At 43.9% G+C, this 15,536-nt stretch overlaps 1 protein-coding gene across 1 annotated transcript in view; it reads left to right on the forward strand.

Moving 5' to 3' along the window:
- LOC115154325 (transmembrane protein 211-like) overlaps positions 1 to 15,536 on the forward strand; it is a 149,390-nt gene that overhangs the window by 32,629 nt on the left and 101,225 nt on the right. The window lies entirely within an intron of this gene.

A 15,536-nucleotide genomic window follows, 5' to 3' on the forward strand; every position in this document is an offset into this window, starting at 1 on the left:
GACAGCTCAGTGTACAGATACTTACGAGCTACACACAGATAAAGCTGCCTATCATCTGAAGTGAAGAGGAGCTCACTTTGTTGCCAAGGCACATCACTCACACAAAACCAAAAGGAAGCTGCTGCTCTTCAGGCCTTCAGCGGGCCGTTGCTAGGTTACGGGCTGCGGTGCGGTGGTGGAGTGAAGTGTTATGCTGGCGTAGAGCGGTATGAGGAGGGCACTGGGGAGATTTAGAGGAGGCAGGAAAAAGACAATTACAGACCCTTAATACAGGTCATTGGTTCAGGAGGACGTGTGTTTTATCAAGGCCCTGCTTTCATTCAAACAAAGAAGTAGCCCCATAAACTAAGCATGAGTGTTACTGGTGATGAGATGCTCAGGGTTTAATGTGATGTACACACGACACCAGCCAAGTAAACTAAGCAGCCCTAGTCGCTGCCCTCCACCCTGGTGCATCGGCCCTCCACTCACTGTGTAGAGAGTGTGTGCACGTTTGTCCGTTCACGTGTGTTGGTCTGTAGTTAATGTGTTTATCACAGTGTGTGAAGTTAGGATATATGAAGGACACACTACTCTAACTAACAACCCACAACATACAGTAAACTATAACAGAGAGGAGGAGAGTGGAGAAAGGACTGGCTAATAAAGTACTGCTTTTATTTCCTGGATTGGAAACTGTACTATCCTGGAATATGTCCCGTCTGAGAAAAAAATCCCCTCAAACAACAACACACTTTTGCAGACTGGGCTTTTCAGACACTTTCTTTGGAAACATTCCTGGATTTCCTGTCGACAGCCCTTTTGAAAACCTTTGGTCTTTTTTGCCGCACCTTGTAGTTTAGAAATAAACAAGTCTCACAACTCCCACAGTTTTAGCACTCAGTCAGTTCCCCCCTAATTCTCTGACTACACAGCAAAATCTTCAGTGTTCATATCCTGGTGTAAGCAGTTTTTGTGTTGATGTGGTATTACTTTGTCATACTTTGAACTGACTGAATGCCAGTTGGTGTTGGTTCTATATTGTGGAGCTCCGGCCCATAGGGGAGCTCTGCTCCTAGTGGTTTACCGCGCTGCCTAGGCAGCGAACAGCCTGAGAGACAATTAAGCACACACCTGCAGCCAATAGGAGAACAAGTGCACCTATATAAGGGGATGCTTCCCCACAATCAGCCTCCCATTATCTTCAGCAACAGGACTGGACTGAAGAAGCATAGAAGAGAAGAGAGAAGACATGCTGTCAATATCCTGGTCCTTCATGAGCACGTCTTTTCTACCCCCAAAAGCTCTTTTAAGAGCTCAGTGTTGCTGCTCCACTATGGCGTCTACGGACCCACACGACTTATGTTTCGTGTGTTGGGATTCGCAGCAGGCTAGGGGCGGCCTCACAGATCCCCCTAGCTGCACCCTCCTTTCTTTAAAGGAGAGGAAACAGCGGTGGGCTTTTTTCAGTGTAGATCTCCCTCTGGAAGACGCCATGTCTGTGCTAGCCTCAGGTTCTGAGGCATCATATGACCACGGCGCCTCCGGAGATGACGAGGATGTTGGGAAGTGTCTGGGTTTTTCTCCGGGTAAAAACCCAGTCTACTGACCGAGGCTGAAATGCCCCCCCTCCCTAGGGAGAGCGAGGGGAATTTCACATCTTTGGGCGAGGAAGAGAGTTCTTAGCAGCCCCCTCCTACGCAATGGCCTCTTTGCGCTTTGACTTTACAGGGCTCAATGAGCGGGCCGCGAGCCATCTAGAGATTACACTGTCCCCCATTCCCCCCAATCCGGTGGTGGGTATGATGGTGGGAGGCCCATACTCTAGAACGAAACGGGCGGCACGTTTTGGGAAGCTAGAGGAGGAGAAGAAGCAGCTCGCTAGACACCTGCCATTGACAGGAGGGTCTAGAGCGGGTTCAAAAGAGCCTCCTCACTCCACCGTCTGTAGTAGACCTGGGTCTACAGCCAGACGGAGAGTCCGTCGAGCAGCAGCACCGGTGCACCAAGAGTGGGCCCCGCCCCTCCGGCAGCACCAGAGATAGCAGAGGCTCCACCGGCGAGAGAGGTTTTCATTTCGTCGCCCTGGCGGCCTAGGGGCAGCCAGAAGAGACAACGGCCATGACGGGATGAGGGGGAGGGGACGGGAGAGAGCGCAGCACTTTGTGTGACAGCGCCCACTGTTCTTCCCCCACCCCTGCATAGGGGAGGGAGGACCAAATGTGTCAGTTATTAATAAAGAATGTGTTCCATCTAACTTTGTCACAAGAGAACCTCTTTTCCATAACAAACTTCAGGTTCAGACCTTTCAGGTTCCTTCTCTCTCTATCTCTCTCTTCCTCTCACCACTCTGTGTATAGCACAGCCCACCATGAGTGTGTAGCTGAGCACACACATGAGGATGTTGTGGAAATGACATGAGGGCAGCAAAGCGGACAGTCTTGATGAGCCGCCATGCTATACCTCATAAAAACCCTGTACCACACACTCTCAGGAGAAATGTGGTTAAGGGTTTAAAGAGCGGCTTGCGTACGGACTCTCCGTCTGGCTGTAGACCCAGGTCTACTACAGACGGTGGAGTGATCGATGCTGATTTGGATTAATAAGACTCAGATCTCTGACAGCGCTTGACAAAGAGCCCAGGCAGTGCTGATGTGGGATCTTAACTTGAGTCACTTTGCTACAGCAGCAACATAATCTTGCAGCAACAGGAAATGTGAATTATTATGTGGATTATAATTAATGGACATTTTTGTAGGGTTTGATACATTTTTGGTAAGGGAAAATCAAGTATGACATTTCAAAGTGGAAATTACAAACTTCAGAAGCCTTTTTAAACCTCAAATACACTACAAGTTAAAAAAATGTCTCCATTGCAGGAACGTTTTCCTGTAACAGGGCGATCAATTTAAGATCCCACATCTGTACGCAGCCAGTCTAGGCCAGGCAGCATCTGTCTGTGTAATATATATTGTATAGCTCTCACTGTTAGTGTCTAGTCGGCGTATCACTATACAATACATTGTAACAATGCAAAAGCTTTGGTTTCTTTGTTCAGTTTCCAGGTTGGGTCTCGTCTTGATAAACAGGTTTTTTTGGAGAGCGCACAAAGCCCCCGAACAATTGAGATCAGAAGAGTGTGTGTATGTTTGTTTCCCCAGGCCCTACTGTGTGTGTGTGTGTGTGTGTGTGTGTGTGTGTGTGTGTGTGTGTGTGTGTGTGTGTGTGTGTGTGTGTGATATCAAAAGGACTGATAACACTAGAGTGGCAACAATGGCTTCATTATGCTATGCATATTATCACTATTTTATAAAGGTATATTTTCTGTTTTGTTTACCGAGTGTGATGGTGGTGTCGTTTCTGGACTATCATTAAATGTGAAGACTGTTATTTTATCAAATCAATTCTCTTTGTGTAATTATTATTACGTGATTAAACTAATCATGTAAACTTTAATTAACTAGGAAGTCAGGGCACCATGGACATTTTTTTATAGAGTCTCTATTTCTCGAATCGACTCTTCAGATATGTTCATATCTTATCAAAACAGTCGCTTATTAATGAATTATTATTTGTTACATCATTAGTGCTCATTACTGAATGTCGCAAATCCTTGGATATATGCACAAACCCTAGTTTCCATAATGAAGCAGCAATATACAAATTGGCTTAATTATTTATTTACTAAGTAACTAAATAATCACAGAAATACATAACAAACAAACAGTAGATATTGGTAACTGACAATGATAGAAAAGTCCCTAGTGGGCTAAGCCGATATGACGGCTTAGTAGACAAAGGAAAGAGGTGGGGACTGAGAAAGAGCGGGAAAGACAAAATGGATTCACTACACACAGTCTATAATTATATTAATTGAAATGCTAATCCTTTGCACATGAATGGCCATTCATTTCTATATTTATGTCGTTGTTGTCTTCTCTGTTGGAATCCTCGATCGTCCTGTAGAGTTCATCAGAGTCTCTGGTTAGGTGGTTAGAATGGATACTGCAGAGTACTATTTGGAAATGTTCTCATAGAATAGGTGCTTCGCCGGTTGTCTGTATTGTCGTTCTAGACTAACGTAATTTCTAGCTGCAGACTAGTAATTGTACATCTAAGATTTACTCTTATTCTGTAGTGATCGATAGTCTCAGAGTTTAACCATTTCCAGCCGTGTAGTCGAACCTACAGCTGTATGGTCTCCGTGGCCTATAGAATTGTAGCCATTCCAACGTGGGGACGACGTCCCGCCGTTCTCTGACTTCTTAACCATTCGGGACTTCCGGCTTACCGGAATAAATGTTGTACAGTTGGCTAAACATACAGTAGTGGTAAGTAGACCTAATGTACTCTTCGGCATGAAATGTATATTTCGTCACGGTGAGTTTTATACTCTGGAATAGAAAAGGGTGGCTCCATGACACCGACGTAATGTCTATGCTCACGTGTGCGTGGCCATTGATTTGGTTAACTTTATATGTAAACTCATACTCTCATTTAGAAGGTCACATTACATCTTTTCACAAATAGTTTCATGTTTAATCCCATTCGTTTCACAATATTTAGATGTAAACCTGACAGCTGGGAAATGTACACTTTATGGTTTGGTTGTAGAAAAGTACATTAGGTCTACTTACCACCACTGTATGTTTAGCCAACTGTACAACATTTCTACCGGTAGCTTGCGAAAGTAAACATTATCAGCTAACAGTACATTGGCAAATGTGCCCTTCTGCTGCTTGACAGGCAGAGCCCACAAAGGATGGGAAATTAACATTAACCACTCATACTGGTCAGGTATAGTTCACTTTTATATCACTCAAATATCTAATTAATGGTAGCTAATATTGAGAGATATCGTGAGGCTATCTGAAATGACATGATCAACTGATGTTTACTGATCATGATAAGCATTCAGTTACTTGCTGTATAACTCTGATTTACAGAGCTAAATGTGGAATAATCTGAAATTAGTAGTTCTGACTATGTTCTTCAAGAGATGATGATGTTACAACCAGATAGTTATCATTTATTTAACAATCCCTTGAAAACAACACCCAGTTGTCAATGGTTTTAGTGAAGCTGGGGGTCTCCTAGCCCCAAGTCGAATGCTATGCACCTTATTGTAATTTTCTATTGATAACATTCCTGTAAGACAATTGAACAATAGCTTTCAAGACAGTGGTAACTGAGTGTGTCAGTGCGTCTGCATCCATGTGTGTGCATGTGTGAGGATTTAGCTCCCCTCACAGCTAAAGCCTAAAGTCCTCCAGAGTGTGAGCTCCCATCCTCACACACACACCCTCACTCACTCACTCACTCACTCACTCACTCACTCACTCACTCACTCACTCACTCACTCACTCACTCACTCACTCACTCACTCACTCACACACACACACACACACACACACACACACAGCAGATCCAGAAAATGCATTTTAGAGGGAAAATGTCCCTGCTCTTTCCTTTCCCAGCTATGAATTCCCATGGGTGAAGTCCAGGATTAGACTGTGAACTTGCTCAACCTTCACTGGCTCAAAGCAGCACAAGTTGCACAACGCTTCCATTTGGTGCTGCTGGGGTTCAGGGTCCTGGTATATATAGTGTAGCACGTGGTGAGCATTCTCCATGAATGTTTTAACGTAACGGGGGGGGGCATATTTTATTTGCGAGGGTAGTGAGATTTTTCTTCTCCCTCCATCCATATTTTATTGGACTGTTTTTTTTTGTGGGCTAGGTCCACTGGAGGATGGCTCTGTGACGTGTGTGCATGTGTGTGCCTGAACCGTATGATATTCTTCACAGTAAGGCAGTGGAGAGCTGGGAAAACGGAGGATGCCACCCGCCCTTAAACATGCACTCACTCATTCTCAGGAATGTCTTTTCACAACTGCAATAGAGGCGACTGATCTTTGCCTGTCGTGCTCCAGCTTCAAACCTCCTCGTTATTCAAATCAGTCATTTGAATTCAGTTCCATGGGAAAGACAATCTCATGTCTCATAAAGAGAGGTCTATAAGACAGAGTATTGTGACAGAACAGTGACTCTGTGTGGTTCTCATGGTGTGGTTCTCATTGTGTGGTTCTCATTGTGTGGTTCTCATGGTGTGGTTCTTCTGTTCAACACTGAAGACACGTCCCACTCTGTTGGCGCCTCAGGCAGTCACTGCACATGCTCCGTCTTAATCCCAACTGCTTTAGGGGATACAGGCATGATGTAATTACATTTGCCTCGGTTAGCATATTTACCACAAAGCTTATACCAAACAACAGCACAATATCATATAATTGAATGAAAATCTTCAAGCTTTCAGTTCATTTCTCTTGTTTGTTCTTGACTCAGACAAGCACCCAACCAAAAATTGTCATAACAGAATCCAAGAGCGTTTTGATTAACCAGTTGGAGCATCATTCTCAACTGTATTACAAATTGCCATCAAGCTAACTTCCACCCAACTACAGCTATTAGATAAATATGTTGAGGCGTTTCTCCTCTTTGAAGACTCCGAGTCCCACCCTGGCCCCAGTGATACAGTATAGCAGTGCTTGTTATCCAAACGGATCAGATGAAATCCCTCAGTGAGTTACCGTACTGTCTTTAACAACTCTCTCTCTCTCGCTCTTTTCACTGAGGGAATTAGCGGAGGCTCGCACGCACTCTCACACACTGTGTTCTTGTCTTCCAGTGTGATAGTGCTGAAGAGGCAGCAGCCCGCTGTGTCAACCCTCCCCTGGGCAGAGCTGCTATGCAGATGTTCTCTCTCCTCCCAACATGAAAATGAAACTATCACTACCACTTAAAAAAAATCTGCATTACAGCAACACAGCTATGGAGTGTGTGTGTGAGTGTTTGAGCGTGTGTGTGTGTGGGAGTGTGTGCACCCATGCATGCGAGGCCCCTGTGGTTTAAAGCTGAGCTGCACCTGTGCTTGATGATGCTGTCATTACCGACGTCTTCATCAGTGCTAATGTGTATAATGTACATGTGCCAGCTGTCAATCATCATCACAGTGGCACTTCAGTTAGAATGTTTTACAGAAGGGATGAAATGCGCTGTTCACCACCATAAGGAGGACTTGGAATTGAGAGCAGAAATAACTATAGCACCCATAATATCTGTTGAGGACCTTTCTGTTGAGAATCTGTCAATTTGACCGAATTTTCTGCATCTCTTTGGAGCATACCATACTGTTTTCAGCATGTCTTTGGAGCATACCATACTGTTTTCAGCATGTCTTTGGAGCATACCATACTGTTTTCAGCATGTCTTTGGAGCATACCATACTGTTTTCAGCATGTCTTTGGAGCATACCATACTGTTTTCAGCATGTCTTTGGAGCATACCATACTGTTTTCAGCATGTCTTTGGAGCATACCATACTGTTTTCAGCATGTCTTTGGAGCATACCATACTGTTTTCAGCATGTCTTTGGAGCATACCATACTGTTTTCAGCATGTCTTTGGAGCATACCATACTGTTTTCAGCATGTCTTTGGAGCATACCATACTGTTTTCAGCATGTCTTTGGAGCATACCATACTGTTTTCAGCATGTCTTTGGAGTGCTACTGTTTATTAGGTGGAAGCCTAGGGGTGGTGACAGAGATCTGAATGCTGTTCTCCTTCTTTTTTAACTCTCTCTCTTTCTCCCTGTCTTTCTCCCTCTCTTTCCCACATCCTCTCATCATAAGGAGAACACAGCATTCACTACATCCTCACTAGAGGAGAGAGGGAGAGAAGCTTCTGTTCTTTGGCTCCTGTTCAGGCGGTGACAGATATTGACCTCCCTTTCATCATTAATCTGCTTGCCAGAAGCCTTAACAACATAACTGCAATTTTAGAGACTAACAACTTTCTTTACTCTGAAACTCTGAAACCAAGAAGTTTGCAAGCAAGATGCTTAGTTAAGCAGTCTAACTTTTTACATTATATTGATTTATAGTAATAATTTTAGAGTGCATATCAAACCAGTTAGCTCACGGTCCAAAGTTCATTCCCATAAGCAAAGCAATTTATTTTGTTGCTGTAGCTAGTATTGGGGCTTGGAGTTTTCTAGACCACGTGACCTGACCAGGAAAACCTCAGGGAGCCAAGTTATAGGTTATAATAACTGACCCAAGTTATAGGTTATAACAACAGACCCAAATTATAGGTTATAATAACTGACCCAAGTTATAGGTTATAATAACTGACCCAAATTATAGGTTATAATAACTGACCCAAGTTATAGGTTATAATAACTGACCCAAGTTATAGGTTATAATAACTGACCCAAGTTATAGGTTATAACAACAGACCCAAATTATAGGTTATAATAACTGACCCAAATTATAGGTTATAATAACTGACCCAAGTTATAGGTTATAATAACTGACCCAAGTTATAGGTTATAATAACTGACCCAAGTTATAGGTTATAATAACTGACCCAAATTATAGGTTATAATAACTGACCCAAATTATAGGTTATAATAACTGACCCAAATTATAGGTTATAATAACTGACCCAAGTTATAGGTTAAAATAACTGGCAATTTCTAAATCAACTCAACTCCCTCCAATGCTGGGCACACTGCTTTTCAAATCAAACACACTTCTGAAAGTGCAATGTGGAAACACTGCTATCTGAATTGACTGAACTGCAGCCCCAGTCAGATACTGTAGTGATACATCTGTGGTTCCATCTGTTTCAATCTGCACTCTGCAGGTTGACAGAACGTGACCCAGTTTAGCTGCAGTGTGTGATGCTTTTACAATGACCTTTCACCTGTGACTCACAGCCCACTGTGACAGTAGACATCAATCATGGATGTGTGTCCTCCTGAGTTATGAGGGTGTATTTGTGTGGGTGTGTGCATGTGTGTGTGTACAGTATGTGTTTGATCTCCCTGGTGTTTGATGTGGGGTATTGATGGACAATGGTACGTTCCACATACATAGATACATTAACAACACTACTAATTTGTCTTCCAGCCAATTAAAGCTGCACTATCATTAAGAATGCACTTTCATGCCTCCTGATTCATCTGTGTTTAATCGACTCGAGAACACTTTACATTGGCATTGTGAAGAGATAAAGGCAAATGGGAGCTACTTTGAAGAATCTCAAATATAAAATATATTTTGATTTGTTTAACACTTTTTTTGGTTGCTGCATGATTTCATGTGTTATTTCATAGGTTTGATGTCTACACTATTATTCTACAATGTAGAAAATAGTACAAATAAAGAAACCCTGGAATGAGTAGGTGTCCAGACTTTTGACTGGTACTGTATATTTTTTAGATATACAGTACCATCATTTTCTCTTTATTGTACTGAATAATGCAGTTCTGTTGACTGTTTCACTGACCATGTTTAGTCATTCTAGTCACTCTGTTTCTATATACAGCTCTATGTGCTCCAAATGAAACACACACTATCAACGTTGGGGAAGCAACACATTGCTGAGTCATGTCAAAAGGGGAGATGGGAGGGGGAGAGAGGAAGAAAGAAGGGAGATGGGAGTGAGAGAGAGAGAAAGAGGGGAGATGGGAGGGGGAGAGAGGAAGAAAGAAGGGAGATGGGAGGGAGAGAGAGAGAAAGAGGGGAGATGGGAGGGGGAGAGAGGAAGAAAGAAGGGAGATGGGAGGGAGAGAGAGAGAAAGAGGGGAGATGGAAGGGGGAGAGAGAGAAAAAGGGGAGATGGGAGGGGGAGAGAGAGAGAGAGAAAGAGGGGAGATGGGAGGGAGAGAGAGAGAAAGAGGGGAGATGGGAGGGGGAGAGAGGAAGAAAGAGGGGAGATGGGAGGGAGAGAGAGAGAAAGAGGGGAGAGGGGAGGGAGAGAGAGAGAGAGAGAGAGGGAGAGAGAGAGAAAGAGGGGAGAGGGGAGGGAGAGAGAGAGAGAGAGAGAGAGAGAGAGAGAGAGAGAGAGAGATTCCTCTTGGAATCAGCAGATATTTCTAAGGATGCTGTGCTTAATTTTGTTTCTCTCTACTTCTTTCATTGTTAATGTGGTGGATGGCTTGAATTCTTTTACTTGATTAAAAGCAGAGAGGTTTAAAGCAAAGAGGTGTAAGGTGCAAGAATGAATGCATGTTCTTGTTTCTTATCTCCTCTCACTCTCCTCCTTTTCTTCCTTCTCCTCATCCTGTCATGCGTCCATAAAAGCCCTCTTACACACATGCACGGACGGACGCACGCACATGCAGCCTGTTACCCATACATATTACATGAGTGTTCCAACTCTGAGGGCCTCTCTGCGTTTTCATTTTCCCAAGCTACAGTCAGGCCTCAATGCTGATTGGCTGGAGTCAGTGTCCACCCACTCAACGGCTGCTCTCAAACATGACATAGACAAACCCTGCCTCCTACAATGTAGTCCCGCCCCATGAGGCCTGTCAGTCATCGTGATTGTCTTCCATCTGTATCATAGTAATATCTGATTCCGTTTGTGTGTGTGTGTGTCAGTTTAAGCTGCAGTCTGGTTCCCAGCAATTCCCTGAACTGGGCTGTTAGTGGTATATAAGAACGCACAGTAGGCATGACTCATCAGTGGGACTGTGTGATTGGACATGTCAAACTATGATACGGTCTCTGTCTAGCTCTTCACATCGGTCACCCAGCCATGGAAGAGCAGTGTCTACAGTTGGTGATGTATGTTTAGGTGTTGCTTTGTACTGTACATACTCTACTTTCCTTCTCCTCTTGGGGTTAAATCTGTCTACACACACACACACACACACACACACACAGAGTGATGGATTGTCCAGGCTGTCTCCATCAGTGTCAATTGGTAGGCCTCCTGAGCATCTCATTAACATGAGCTAATGGATGTGTTCTCTCTGCTAAGCGAATTAAAAACAGTGCTCCAGGAAGACAGCCCAGGGGAAGGCAGTCGGACTGACTGGACTGTGACTGACTGATTGACTGGACTGACTGTCTGACTGACTGACTGTACTACACAGAGTCTCTGTGTAGTCAGTTTATGTCACATACTTAAAGGAGCTTTGGCCCTGCTAACTCCAACACCCCACCTGTTGTCAGTTTAGTGTGTAGCAGAGTGTCAAAGAGGTGTATTATGGGATCCTGGTTGTTCTCACAGCAACTCGACAGACATGTTGTCTGGAGACAATATTAATTACTGCACTGAAAGAGGTCTGGCAGGTCATGGGGGTTCTAGATAAAAGCTGCAGTATGTGTGTGTGTGTGTGTGTGTGTGTGTGTGTGTGTGTGTGTGTGTGTGTGTGTGTGTGTGTGTGTGTGTGTGTGTGTGTGTGTGTGTGTGTGTGTGTGTGTGTCTGTGTCTGTGTCTGTGTGTGTGTGTGTGTGTGCGCCTGTTATTTTTAACAGAATGGCTGGACTTATGTGTGTTTGTGTCCAAGGTTTTCTAATGGGGTGTTTTTGTGTGTGTATGAATGTGTGTGTGTGTGTGAGAGAGCGAGAGAGAGGGTAAGCTCGTGTGTGAGTCCCTGCGGAGATATTGTTTTGATGCACTGCTCCGCTGTGCTCTGAGACACAGACTCAGAGATACAGCTCTGTCTTTGAAAATATAAAGACTGTACACAAACACAGGTGCATGCCACACTCCGTATGGGGCCTCTGCCTTCACATGGGGCCTCTGCCTTCACAAACATGCAAGCACACCAGTGTACACACATGTACCGTTATGAACAATAAACACATGCTCTCACACAAGTGCAGCTTCTTTGTTTAAAGCCACAGTGGTATCTATCCATCTATCTACAGCAGAGGATATGAATGATCTTGAGGTTGCTGGCCTCCCTCCAGTACAGCAGCCCTTATGTAAACCCACTAAACTGGGGACGACACCTCAGTTCCACAGCACAACGCTACTTTCATCCTAGTTACTGTAAGTCATCCAACAACACACGCCTCCTCGCAGTGGGATGATGCCATAGTTTAATCAATCTTCTACTATGGTCTCTTTCATCAACTTGGAAATGGAATCTGTCTTCAGACGATTGATGCCTTTACTGGGGAACCCTCTTCTCCCGTGCCACTTGAACCAACATGGATATAATGTACAATATGTGTGTTCTGTTGAAGGGTTGGTTTGTGTTGTGAAGGGGAGTGTTAGTGTTGTGTGTGTGTAAACTAAGACATTATAGCTGAGGGATGGAGGAGCAGTTTATATGGAACCCAACCAGATCTGCAATGGCTTATCATGGTCTACCATGTTCTTCATGACCATACAGCGGACAGATTGTGGACTGTGTTTGTACGTCTTAATGTGGCATACTCCCCTATCCACTCTATCTCTCGCTCTCTCACACACACTAACATGCTGGGAGTAATCAGACACCACAGTGTCATCAGATACCACACTGTTACAAGCTTCAGCCACACACACGCACACAGAAACACGCACACACAGAAACACACACACACACGCTGGGAATCATAAGCTACCATACTGTTACAAGCTGCAGCCACACACACACATGTATGCGTACGCACACACACACACACGCGCGCACACACACACACACACACACACACACACACACACACACACACACACACACACACACACACACACACACACACACACACACACAGTGTGCTGGTGCTCATGCTGTTCATACTGATAGATCTGCTGATGGGGTTGAGGCTTTCCTGATGCCTGTGATCAGGTGTAATCAGCTGCCAGTAGCCTGTGAGGAGGACTGCACTGCAAACACTGAACACACACTGAACACAAACTCTCTATTTATGTACACAACACGCTCTGACAGCACCACATACAGTACTGTACCATTCCTGGTTGGTTCATACCTGTCAGAATCAGGATTACTGCCTGAAACGTCTACCACAGATCAAACATGGTGAGAGAGAGAGGGAGGAGAGAAGGAGGGAGAGTGAGGGGGAGTGAGGGGAGAAAGCAGGAGGATATGAGAGAGAGAGAGAGAGAGAGAGAGCAAGAGAGAAAGGTACAGTATAAGAAAATACCTCTGAGATTAAACTGCTCGGTGCTCCTGCTCCCCCTGTACCATCTATCCTGTCCCCCTCCCCTGTTCCCCTGTTTCCCTCGCCCAGTCTGCTCCTCCGAGAGAGAGAGGTCACACCCAGGTCAAAATTATTCTGTGGGTAGGGAATGTTGGGAAAGACAGGATTCCCAAGACAACCACATTCCTAGACCACAACGTTCAAAATGTATATTATCACAGTTGTGTCTTGTCTTGTAAATGTTGTTAGTTCTGTTAGGAGAGTGAAATAGGTCATTTTAGGAGATAGCGAAAGTATTTTAACACAAACACACTGCACTCATTCACACACTTTTGTTATACCCTTGTTTACCTTCCTACAGTGAAATCGGGGTTTCTAGTTGGTCAAGGGCGTTGTGACAGAGTGGTGACCGAGCTGGTAAATTACTCATTTGTACTCACTGACTTATTACTTTTACTTGAACATAAGTCAGTGAAGTACAGATGAGTAATCTTGTCCTGTGAAGTACAGATGAGTAGTATTGTCCTGTGAAGTACAGATGAGTAATCTTGTCCAGTGAAGTACAGATGAGTAATCTTGTCCTGTGAAGTACAGATGAGTAATCTTGTCCGGTGAAGTACAGATGAGTAATCTTGTCCTGTGAAGTACAGATGAGTAATCTTGTCCAGTGAAATACAGATGAGTAATCTTGTCAAGTGAAGTACAGATGAGTAATCTTGTCCAGTGAAATACAGATGAGTAATCTTGTCCTGTGAAGAACAGATGAGTAATCTTGTCCAGTGAAATACAGATGAGTAATCTTGTCCTGTGAAGTACAGATGAGTAATCTTGTCCAGTGAAATACAGATGAGTAATCTTGTCCTGTGAAGTACAGATGAGTAATCTTGTCCAGTGAAATACAGATGAGTAATCTTGTCCAGTGAAATACAGATGAGTAATCTTGTCCTGTGAAGTACAGATGAGTAATCTTGTCCAGTGAAATACAGATGAGTAATCTTGTCCTGTGAAGTACAGATGAGTAATCTTGTCCAGTGAAATACAGATGAGTAATCTTGTCCAGTGAAGTACAGATGACTAATCTTGTGCTGTAAAGTACAGATGAGTAATCTTGTCCTGTGAAATACAGATGAGTAATCTTGTCCAGTGAAGAACAGATGAGTAATCTTGTCCTGTGAAGAACAGATGAGTAATCTTGTCCTGTAAAGTACAGATGAGTAATCTTGTCCAGTGAAATACAGATGAGTAATCTTGTCCAGTGAAGTACAGATGAGTAATCTTGTCCAGTGAAGTACAGATGAGTAATCTTGTCCTGTAAAATACAGATGAGTAATCTTGTCCTGTAAAGTACAGATGAGTAATCAATGCTTCACCAGGACATTTGTTTGTTATTGTTGTGTTGTTATTATGCTTCTCCTGTTGGGTGAATCATTGACTCCCTTGTGCGATGTACGGGCTTGAGTGAGTGTGTGTGTGCACATTTATGTATATTCCTCTTCTAGAAAACATGATGAGATGTGGTTGAGATGTGAATGAGATGGAGTGTGATATATGGCGGGTTAGTGCTGTGATTGCTGTCACTGGGGACCAATGTGAGACTCTAATGTTCAAGTTAAAATAATATGTTTACTACCAATTAGGGCCAATGGTGTATCAAGCTTGCTGGAACATAATTTTAATGGTAGGTTTATTTGAACAGTGAGAGACAGAATAACAACAACAAAAATCCAGAAAAACACATGTCAAAAATGTTATAAATTGATTTGCATTTTAATGAGGGAAATAAGTATTTGACCCCTCTGCAAAACATGACTTAGTACTTGGTGGCAAAACCCTTGTTGGCAATCACAGAGGTCCGACGTTTCTTGTAGTTGGCCACCAGGTTTGCACACATCTCAGGAGGGATTTTGTCCCACTCCTCTTTGCAGATCTTCTCCAAATCATTAAGGTTTCACGGCTGACGTTTGGCAACTCGAACCTTCTGCTCCCTCCACAGATTTTCTATGGGATTAAGGTCTGGAGACTGGCTAGGCCACTCCAGGACCTTAATGTTCTTCTTCTTGAGCCACTCCTTTGTTGCCTAGGTCGTGTGTTTTGGGTCATTGTCATGCTGGAATACCCATCCACGACCCATTTTCAATGCCCTAGCTGAGGGAAGGAGGTTCTCACCCAAGATTTGACGGTACATGGCCCCATCCATCGTCCCTTTGATGCGGTGAAGTTGTCCTGTCCCCTTAGCAGAAAAACACCCCCAAAGCATAATGTTTCCACCTCCATGTTTGACGGTGGGGATGTTGTTCTTGGGGTCATAGGCAGCATTCCTCCTCCTCCAAACACGGCGAGTTGAGTTGATGCCAAAAGCTCAATTTTGGTATCATCTGACCACAACACTTTCACCCAGTTGTCCTCTGAATCATTCAGATGTTCATTGGCAAACTTCAGACGGGCATGCATATGTGCTTTCTTGAGCAGGGGGACCTTGGCGGCCGCTGCAGGATTTCAGTCCTTCACGGCGTAGTGTGTTACCAATTGTTTTCTTGGTGACTATGGTCTCAGCTGCCTTGAGATCATTGACAAGATCCTCCCGTGTTCTGGGCTGATTCCTCACCGT

This window comes from Salmo trutta, chromosome 19 (genome assembly GCF_901001165.1).
Source record: "Salmo trutta chromosome 19, fSalTru1.1, whole genome shotgun sequence".
NCBI classification, from domain to species: domain Eukaryota; kingdom Metazoa; phylum Chordata; class Actinopteri; order Salmoniformes; family Salmonidae; genus Salmo; species Salmo trutta.